Consider the following 10,744-nt stretch of genomic DNA (forward strand, 5'->3'; position numbering starts at 1 on the left):
AGCACCAGCCTTAGGACCTTCTGGGACCCACAGCCAGCTGCTTTGAGACCTGAATGTGCCCACAATGAGATCACATATGAGGCAGAGCCTAGGAACCAACAGGGCTGGAGGCATGCCCAACCACCAACACACCCACAGTAGTTGGCCCTACCACAATGGGAGCATGCAGTCTGCATAGGGTGTACCCTTAGAACACACAGATGTGGTGGCCAGAAGACAGTGTCCTGCTGGCCCCACAGGACATCTCCTACACAAGCCTACTTCTTCAAGATCAAAAAACTAACCCGTCTACCTAATATATAAAAATAAAAACAAAATCAGACAAAAAGAAGCGACAGAGGAATATGTTCCAAATGAAGGAACAAGATAAATCCCCCCAAAAAAACAAAATGAAGTGGAGGTAATTTACCCCAATAAAGAGTTCAAAGTAATAATTATAGATATGCTCAATGAACTCAGGAGAAGAATGGATGAACACAGTGGTAAGTTTAACAAATAGTTAGAATATAGAAAGAAGAACCAAATAGAGCTGAAGAACACAATAACTGAAATTAAAGAGTCTAGAAAAATCAATAGTAGATTAGAAGATAGGAATAGATCAGTGAAGTGGCAGAGTAGTGAAAACACCCAAACTGAACCAAAAAAAAAAAGAGAATTTTTAAAAAACAAGGACAGTTTTCAAGACTTCTGAAATGACATTAAAAATATTAACATTCACATTATAGAGTCCCAGAAGGAGAGCAAGAGAAATTGCGAAGAACATATCTAAAGACATACTAGCTGAAACTTTCCTAACCTGGGAAAGGAAACAGACATCCAGGTCTAGGAACCACAGAGTCCTAAACAAGATCAAACCAAAGAGATCCACCATGTAATTAAAATGGCAAAAAATAAGATAAAGAGACAATCTTAATAGCAGCATGGGAAAAGTAACCACTTACATTCAAGAGAACTTCCATAAGACTGTCAGATTACTTTTTAGCAAAAACTTTGCAGGCTAAAAGAGTGTCACAATATATTTAGAGCAATGGAAGGAAAAAGCCCAAAGCCAAGAATATTCTACTAAACAGAGCTATTATTCAGGTTATATGTAGAGGTAGAGTTTTACAGACAAGCAAAAGCTAAAAGAGTTCAGCACCACTAAACTAGCATTACAAGAAATGTTAAAGGGACTTTTCTAAATGGAGAAAAAGACTATAACTAGAAATGTAAGAATTACCAAAAAAAAAAAATTATTGGTAAAGCAAAAATACAGTAAAGGTAATATATCAATCACTTACAAGGATAAAAGGAAGGTTAAAAGACAAAAGTGGTAAAATCATCTATATTGACAATAAGCAGTTAAGAGATAAGCAAAAAAAGATGTAAAATGCGACATCAAAAGCATTAAACAGGAGAGATGGGGGCAGTAAAAAATGCAGGGTCAAAATGTGATCAAACTTAAGAGATCATCAACTTAGAACAATTCCCTATATACACAGGCTATCCCTGGAGGCTCATTCAGTAAAGATTCCACCTGTAATGTAGGAGACCTGGGTCCAATCCCTAGGTCAGGAAGATCCTCTAGAGAAGGAAACAGCAACCCACTCCAGTATTCTTGCCTTGGAAATCCCATAGACAGAGGAACCTGGCAGGCTACAGTCCATGGGGTTCCCAGAATTGGGCACAACTTAGTGACTAAACCACCAGCCAACCATATACAGCCTGTTAATATGTAAACCTTATGGGAACACAGAACAAAAACTTGTGATAGATACACACACACAAAAGAGAAAGGAATCCAAAGATAATGCTAAAATAGACATCAAGTCACAAGGGGAAAGAGCAAAGGAAAAGAGGTACAAAAATGAACTACAAAACACCTCCAAACAGTTAACAAAATGGCAGTAAGTACATCAGCTCAGTTCAGTTCAGTCGCTCAGTCGTGTCCGACTCTTTGAGACCCCATGAATCGCAGCACGCCAGGCCTCCCTGTCCATCACCAACTCCCGGAGTTCACTCAAACTCACGTCCATCGAGTCGGTGATGACATCCAGCCATCTCATCCTCTGTCATCCCCTTCTCCTCCTGCCTTCAATCTTTCCCAGCATCAAGGTCTTTTCCAATGAGTCAACTCTTTGCATGAGGTGACCAAAGTACTGGAGTTTCAGCTTCAGCATCAGTCTTTCCAATGAACACCCAGGACTGATCTCCTTTAGGATGGACTGGTTGGATCTCCTTGCTGTCCAACAGACTCTCAAGAGTCTTCTCCAACACCACAGTTCAAAAGCATCAATTCTTCTGCGCTCAGCTTTCTTCACAGTCCAACTCTCACATCCATACATGACCACTGGCAAAACCATAGCCTTGACTAGACAGACCTTTGTTGGCTAAGTAATGTCTCTGCTTTTTAATATGCTATCTAGGTTGGTCACAACTTTTCTTCCAAGGAGTAAGCGTCTTTTAATTTCATGGCTGCAATCACCACCTGCAGTGATTTTGGAGCCCAGATAAATGAAGTCAGCCACTGTTTCCACTGTTTTGCCATCTATTTGCCATGAAGTGATGGGACCAGATGCCATGATCTTCATTTTCTGAATGTTGAGCTTTAAGCCAACTTTTTCACTCTCCTCTTTCACTTTGATCAAGAGGCTCTTTAGTTCTTCTTTGCTTACTGCCATAAGGGTGGTGTCATCTGCATATCTGAGGTTATTAATATCTCTCTCGACAATCTTGATTCCAACTTGTGCTTCTTCCAGCCCAGCGTTTCTCATGATGTACTCTACATATAAGTTAAATAAGCAGGGTGACAGTATACAGCCTTGACATACTCCTTTTCCTGTTTGGAACCAGTCTGTTGTTCCATGTCCAGTTCTAACTGTTGCTTCCTGACCTGCATACAAATTTCTCAAGAGGCAGATCAGGTGGTCTGGTATTCCCATCTCTTTCAGAATTTTCCACAGTTTATTGTGATCCACACAGTCAAAGGCTTTGGCATAGTCAATAAAGCAGAAATAGATGTTTTTCTGGAACTCTCTTGCTTTTTCCATGATCCAGCGGATGTTGGCAATTTGATCTCTGGTTCCTCTGCCTTTTCTAAAACCAGCTTGAACATCAGGAAGTTCACGGTTCACATATTGCCGAAGCCTGGCTTGGAGAATTTTGAGCATTACTTTACTAGCATATGAGATGAGTGCAATTGTGTGGTAGTTTGAGCATTCTTTGGAATTGCCTTTCTTTGGGATTGGAATGAAAACTGACCTCTTCCAGTCCTGTGGCCACTGCTGAGTTTTCCAAATTTGCTGGCATATTGAGTGCAGCATTTTCACAGCATTATCTTTCAGGATTTGAAATAGCTCAACTGAAATAGCAATACATACATCAGAAAAATAGACTTTAAAACAAAGACTGTAACAAGATATAAAGACATTGCATGAGATCAAAGGATCAATCCAACAAGAAAATATAAAAATTGAAGATATATATGCACACAACATGAGAGCAGCTAAATACATAAATCAAATATTAACAAACATAAAGGGGAAAATTGACAGTAACACAATAATATTAGAGGACTTTAACATTCCACCTACAACAATGGACAGATCATACATAAAATCAACAAGGAAACACAAGCCTTAAATAATACATTACAGCAAAGGGACTTAATAGGTATACATACAGAACATTTCATTCAAAAGCAGCAGCATACACATTCTTTGGACTTCTCTGGTAGTTCAGCTAGTAAAGAATCTGCCTGCAAAGCAGGAGACCCCAGTTCGATTCCTGGGTCAGGAAGATCTGCTGGAGAAGGGATAGGCTACTCATTCCTGTATTCCTGGGCTTCCCTGGTGGCTCAGCTGGTAAAGAATCCACCTGCAGTGAAGAAGACCTGGGTTCAATCCCTCAGTTGGGAAGATCCCCTGGGGAAGGGAATGGCTACCCACTCCAGTTTTCTGGCCTGAAAATTTTTTAAATGCATGTAGAACATTCTCTGATTGAATACTAAGTCACTTCAGTCATGTCCAACTCTTTGCACGCCTAGGGACTGTAGTCCACCAGGCTCCTGTGTCCATGAGATTCTCCAAGCAAGAATACTGTAGTGGGTTGCCATGCCCTCCTCCAGGGGATTTTCCCAACCCAGGGATTGAACCCTCATCTCCTGGGGCTCTTGCATTGCAGGAGGATTCTTTACCATTGAGCCACCAGGGAAGCCCAGAACATTCTCTAGGATAGACCAAATGCTAGGCCTCAAAACAAATCCAAATAAATTTAGTAGATTGGAGTCATATCAAGCATCTCTTCTGACCACAAATGTATGAGGCTAGATACCAGATACAAGAAAAAAATTGCAAAAAACACAAACCCTTGGAGGCTAAACAATATGCTACTAAACAACCAAGAGATCACTGAATAAATAAAAGAGGAAATTAAAAAATATCTGGAAACAAATGAAACCAAAATGATCCAAAATGTATGGTACACAGCAAAAGAGTTCTAAAAAGGAATTTTATAACAATAAAATCCCACATCAGGAAATAAGAAAAATCACAAATAAACAACCTAACTTTACACTAAAGGGACTAGAAAACAAAGAACAAATGAACCCAAAGTTAGTAAAGGGAAAGAAATAATGAGAATCAGAACAGATCCTCAGAAATAAATGAAATAGAGATTAAAAACAATAGAAAAGATCAATGAAAGTAAGAGTTGTTTCTTTGAAAAGATAAAATTGATAAACCTTGAGCCAAATTCATCAAGAAAAAAAGAAAAGGGGGCCAAATAAATAAATTCAGAATTAAAAGGAGAAGTTGCAGTGGACACCACAGAAATAAAAAAGATCATGAGACTACTACAAGACCATGAAATTTTTGCACCTTGTTTTATGTCCCTGTATATGTTCCAGTATCTCCTAGTTTATAGTCTATGGGAACTTGAATAGAATTTATATCCTACTGTTGTGTGAAAATTGCATAAATATGTTGAATTGGTTCATAGTGCTTTTTAGGTCTACTATATCCTACTTTTCTGTATATTCATTCTATTGATTTTTGAGAGTTTGATATTGAAACTCCAACTAAAAATCTTAATTTTGTTGTGGTTATTCAGTAACTAAATCATGTCCAACTCTGAAACGCCAGACTCCCCTTCACTATCTCCCAGAGTTTCTCAAACTCATGTCCATTGAGCCGGTGATGCATTCCAACCACTTCATCCTCTGTCTCCCTCCTTCTTCTTTGGCCTTCAAACTTTCCCAGCATCAGGGTCTTTTCCAGTGTGTTGCCTGTTCGCATCAGGTGGCCAAGTATTGGAGCTTCAGCTTTAGCATCAGTCCTTCCAATGGATATTTGGGGTTGATTTCCTTTAGGACTGACTGGTTTGATCTCCTTGCAGTCCAAGGGACTCTCAAGAGTCACAGTTCGAAAGCAAAAAATCTTAATTTACCTACTTAAAAAATAATTGGAATATATAGCAGAATTATATGTAATTTTGTTCTGTATTTTCTGTCTCCTATAAATGTGTTATCATACTTTCATAATTAAAAAAAAGAAATTAGAAAGGAAGTAAAACTGTCAGTTTGCAGATAATATAATACTATGTACACAGTCCTCAAGATGCCACTAAAAATCTATTAGAACTCTTCAATGAATTTAGTAAAGTTGCAGAATACAAAATTAATATATAGAAATCTGTTGCTTAACAATGAACTATCAGAAAGTGAAATTAAGAAAGCAATCCCATTCACAATTGCATCAAAAAGAGTAAAATACGTAGGAATAAATCAAACCAGGGGTTAAAAGACCTGTACTCAGAAAATTACAAGGTTAATGAAAGATGACACAGTGGAAAGATATACTATGCTCATGGATTGGAAGGATTCAGATCAGATCAGATCAGATCAGCCACTCAGTCGTGTCCGACTCCTCGAGACCCCATGAATCACAGCACGCCAGGCCTCCCTGTCCATCACCAGCTCCCGGAGTTCACCCAGACTCACGTCCATCGACTCAGTGATGCCATCCAGCCATCTCATCCTCTGTCGTCCCCTTCTCCTCCTGCCCCCAATCCCTCCCAGCATCAGAGTCTTTTCCAATGAGTCAACTCTTCGCATGAGGTGGCCAAAGTACTGGAGTTTCAGCTTTAGCATCATTCCTTCCAAAGAACACCCAGGGCTGATCTCCTTCAGAATGGACTGGTTGGATCTCCTTGCAGTCCAAGGGACTCTCAAGAGTCTTCTCCAACACCACAGTTCAAAAGCATCAATTCTTCGGCGCTCAGCCTTCTTCACAGTCCAACTCTCATATCCACACATGACCACAGGAAAAACCATAGCCTTGACTAGATGGACCTTTGTTGGCAAAGTAATGTCTCTGCTTTTGAATATGCTATCTAGGTTGGTCATAACTTTCCTTCCAAGGAGTAAGCGTCTTTTAATTCCATGGCTGAAATCACCATCTGCAGTGATTTTGGAGCCCAAAAAAATGAAGTCTGACACTGTTTCCCCATCTATTTGCCATGAAGTGATGGGACCAGATGCCATGATCTTCGTTTTCTGAATGTTGAGCTTTAAGCCAACTTTTTCACTCTCCACTTTCACTTTCATCAAGAGGCTTTTTAGTTCCTCTTCACTTTCTGCCATAAGGGTGGTGTCATCTGCATATCTGAGGTTATTGATATTTCTCCCAGCAATCTTGATTCCCAGCTAGTGCTTCTTCCAGCCCAGTGTTTCTCATGATGTACTCTACATATAAGTTAAATTAGCAGGGTGACAATATACAGCCTTGACAGACTCCTTTTCCTGTTTGGAACCAGTCTGTTGTTCCATGTCCAGTTCTAACTGTTGCTTCCTGACCTGCATACAAATTTCTCAAGAGGCAGATCAGGTGGTCTGGTATTCCCATCTCTTTCAGAATTTTCCACAGTTTATTGTGATCCACACAGTCAAAGGCTTTGGCATAGTCAATAAAGCAGAAATAGATGCTTTTCTGGAACTCTCTTGCTTTTTCCATGATCCAGCGGATGTTGGCAATTTGATCTCTGGTTCCTCTGCCTTTTCTAAAACCAGCTTGAACATCTGTAAGTTCATGGTTCATGTACTGCTAAAGCCCGGCTTGGAGAATTTTGAGCATTACTTTACTAGCGTGTGAGATGAGTGCAATTGTGTGGTAGTTTGAGCATTCTTTGGCATTGCCTTTCTTTGGGATTGGAATGAAAACTGACCTTTTCCAGTCCTGTAGCCACTGCTGAGTTTTCCGCATTTGCTGGCATATTGAGTGCAGCACTTTCATAGCATCATCTTTCAGGATTTGAAATAGCTCCACTGGAATTCCATCACCTCCACTAGCTTTGTTCGTAGTGATGCTTTCTAAGGCCCACTTGACTTCACATTCCAGGATGGCTGGCTCTAGGTGAGTGATCACACCATCGTGATTATCTCGGTCATGAAGATCTTCTTTGTACAGTTCTTCTGTGTATTCTTGCCACCTCTTCTGAATATCTTCTGCTTCTGTTAGGTCCATACCATTTCTGTCCTTTATCGAGCCCATCTTTGCATGAAATGTTCCCTTGGTATCTCTAATTTTCTTAGTCACAAAATAAATGAGTTATGGAGTAACATTCTATATCCATATTACACAATCCATCCATTTTCCTATTGATGAATGTTTAAAATTGTTAGAGTTGCTACAAGTGTTCCTGTAGAGAGCTGCAAGGATATTTTGTGCATGAATCTATTTTCTGTGCATTGTTTGGCTTGCTTTTTTGTTTTGTTTTGTTTTTATTTAAATTTATTTATTTTAATTGGAGACTAATTACTTTACAATATTGTATTGGTTTTGCCATACATCTGAACTTGTGTTGCCATCAGTGAGTATGAGAGGGGAGAGGCTTGCAGAGGTAACTGCCCTTGCTCTTCCCCAGTAGCATATTGGACACCTTCCAAATTAGGTGGCTTATCTTTGGTATCATATTTTTTTGCCTTTAGCCCTGGGATTTCTTTGGAAGGAATGATGCTAAAGCTGAAACTCCAGTACTTTGGCCACCTCATGCAAAGAGTTGACTCATTGGAAAAGACTCTGATGCTGGGAGGGGTTGGGGGCAGGAGGAGAAGGGGTCAACAGAGGATGAGATGGCTGGATGGCATCACTGACTCGATGGATGTGAGTCTGGGTGAACTCCGGGAGTTGGTGATGGACAAGGAGGCCTGGCGTGCTGCGATTCATGGGGTCGCAGAGTCGGACACGACTGAGCGACTGAACTGTACTGATACTGTTCGTGGGGTTCTTGGGGCAAGATTACTGGAGTGGTTTGCCATTCTGTCCTTCAATGGACCATGTTTTGTTAGAACTCTTCAGTATGACTGATGCTGAAGCTCCAATACTTTGGCCACCTGATGTGAACAGCCAACTCATTGGAAAAGACCCTGATTCTGGGAAACATTGAAGGCAAGAGGAGAAGAGAGCAGCAGAGGATGAGCTGGTTGGATGGCATCACCGATTCAATGGACATGAACTTGGGCAAACTCCGGGAGATAATGAGAGACAGGGAGGCCTGGCGTGCTGCAGTTCATGGGGTCGAAAAGAGTCAGACATGACTGAGCGACTGAACCACAACAACAAGGCTGGCAGAGGCGGGGGGAATTTGTGAGGACAGTGGGAAGAAGCATACAAAGTTGATGGCCACTGTGCAGGTGACTCCTTCAGCAAGCAGAATCTGTTCGGAGCACATAAATGCCTAAGGGCGAGGATTGCGCGCAATGTAGTAAGATACTCTTCAACTTGACCAGATAGCACCAAATTGCTTTGGACAAATTTTACTCCCATGAGCCGGGCTTCAGAGCTGCTCTGCTCCATGTATATACCAAGACTTACAATTTCCAGACTTTTTAATACTGAAAATCTGAAGAATGATAAATAGCTCTTTTGTGATTGTGGCTTTAATTCACACTTCCCTGATAATCAAAGGTTAAGCATTTTTATATGTGTTAATTTGGTTCACCTGTGAATTAATTATCAATACAATTGATAAATAATTGTATTTGTTATTATTTATTGCACATTCTTTATAAGTTCTACATATTAATTCTTTATAGTTAAATGAATCATGTTTATACCAGCATGTCACTTCTCTTAATCTTAATTTTTTTGAGTTTCTGCGATTTATTCAGAAGTGAGAAAAGCAAGATGTATATATCCCAGCAACAAATAGCACACCCAGTGCCAAATCTTGGTTTCTAACACCATTCCCCAATAAAAGGAATCCAAGCTACTTGGAGAAATGGAATTTTACTGCAAACATATTTATCAGTAAATGAATATATTAGTGTTTTAGTTATGTGAACTTTCACATATGGTTATCACAGTGAATAAATTTTCCTACAACCTGATTTTTTTCCTCTCTTGATTTACAGTATTCACACAGGTTGATGTGTGGCTTTAGTTCATTAATTTTTACTGTTGAATAGTAATATATATGGAATCATAGCACATATACCATACTAATCTGTTAATAAGAGGGGAAATCCTCTGTACTATTCCTCAATTTTTCTGTAAACATAATACTGTTTTTTTAAGTGTATTTTTTAAAAATGAATTTGAAAAGATATACACCAATTTCAAGGTGATGCTTATTACCTTCAAGGTGGAGAAATGGAGGTCATACAGGGTTTGACCCATGACACTGAAATATTTAACCACGTATTTAAGAATGCAAACCTGGGAGTGGGCTGGCTGTGTTGAGTATCACAGAGGAATGCAGGCCCCCTGTGCTACTCAAGTTCTGTGGAAGGACAGGTCAGGATGGTCTGGGAAGAGGATGGCTTTCAGGAGGATTTCTAATAGGAAGTGAGGCTAGAGGTGAGTGGCTAGAAGCAGATGAGAGGAGAGAAGGAGAGTTTGAGGGGAAGCCCAGGTGGGACGTTTGCTGAGATTGGGTGTGTAGTGTCTGTGTAGTGAGGCTCTTAAAGGAACCACATGCATGAGGCTTACGCAAGACTCAAGAGCGACAAGACTGGAAACACCAGTGAGGGCTTTAGATCCGCTCCTGCTTCTGTGGATAGCAGACTGCAGGCCCTGCATAGGTCCGACCCTGAGCCTCTCCCACAAGACTTCCATTGTCTGTTTACCAGAAAGCTCTTCACAGCTTCCTCTACCCAAAACACCACGCCCTCCTGGCTTCTCAGGCTTTGCTGCAGAAATATGCAGGGGAGAAGTGTGTGTGAGGGGGCTGATAGCTACTGTAGGGATGCTCCGACTGAGAAAAGTAAAGAACTGGACTGTCACCCTTGGATGGGTCATTGGCTCCCCGAATATATGCAATCCAGCTCTGGGCAGAGAGGCAGGAGGAAGGAAATCTGGTCAGAGGCACAGCCTTGTACACGGAGTTTCTTGACAGCCTCCCCATCCTCCCTGTTACTGCCGTGTGTTATGAACAGCCACGCTGCGGTCCCTGACCAGATGCCCAAGCCTCCCGTGGCCTCTGGGCCATGTCCCTGCCTGGGGTGCCCTAAGGGCTGCCTGGAAGTTCCAAGTGAGCACAGCAGAGGTAGGAAAGCAGATTAGCTGATGAAAGAGCTCAGTACAAGTTCTGAAACTCAACTGAAACTATTTTGAGGAGTGAGAATCACAGAATCCAAGAATTAAAAGAATCCAAGAAGACATCAGACATGGCAAACTCAGTGTCTTGAGTAAGATTTTCCTTCTGGTCAACCACACTGTGGTGCAACAAGCTTGGCAACAGACCCCAGTCATTCCTTTGAAGATAGCCC

Source organism: Bubalus bubalis, chromosome 18 (genome assembly GCF_019923935.1).
Source record: "Bubalus bubalis isolate 160015118507 breed Murrah chromosome 18, NDDB_SH_1, whole genome shotgun sequence".
In the NCBI taxonomy this organism is placed as follows: domain Eukaryota; kingdom Metazoa; phylum Chordata; class Mammalia; order Artiodactyla; family Bovidae; genus Bubalus; species Bubalus bubalis.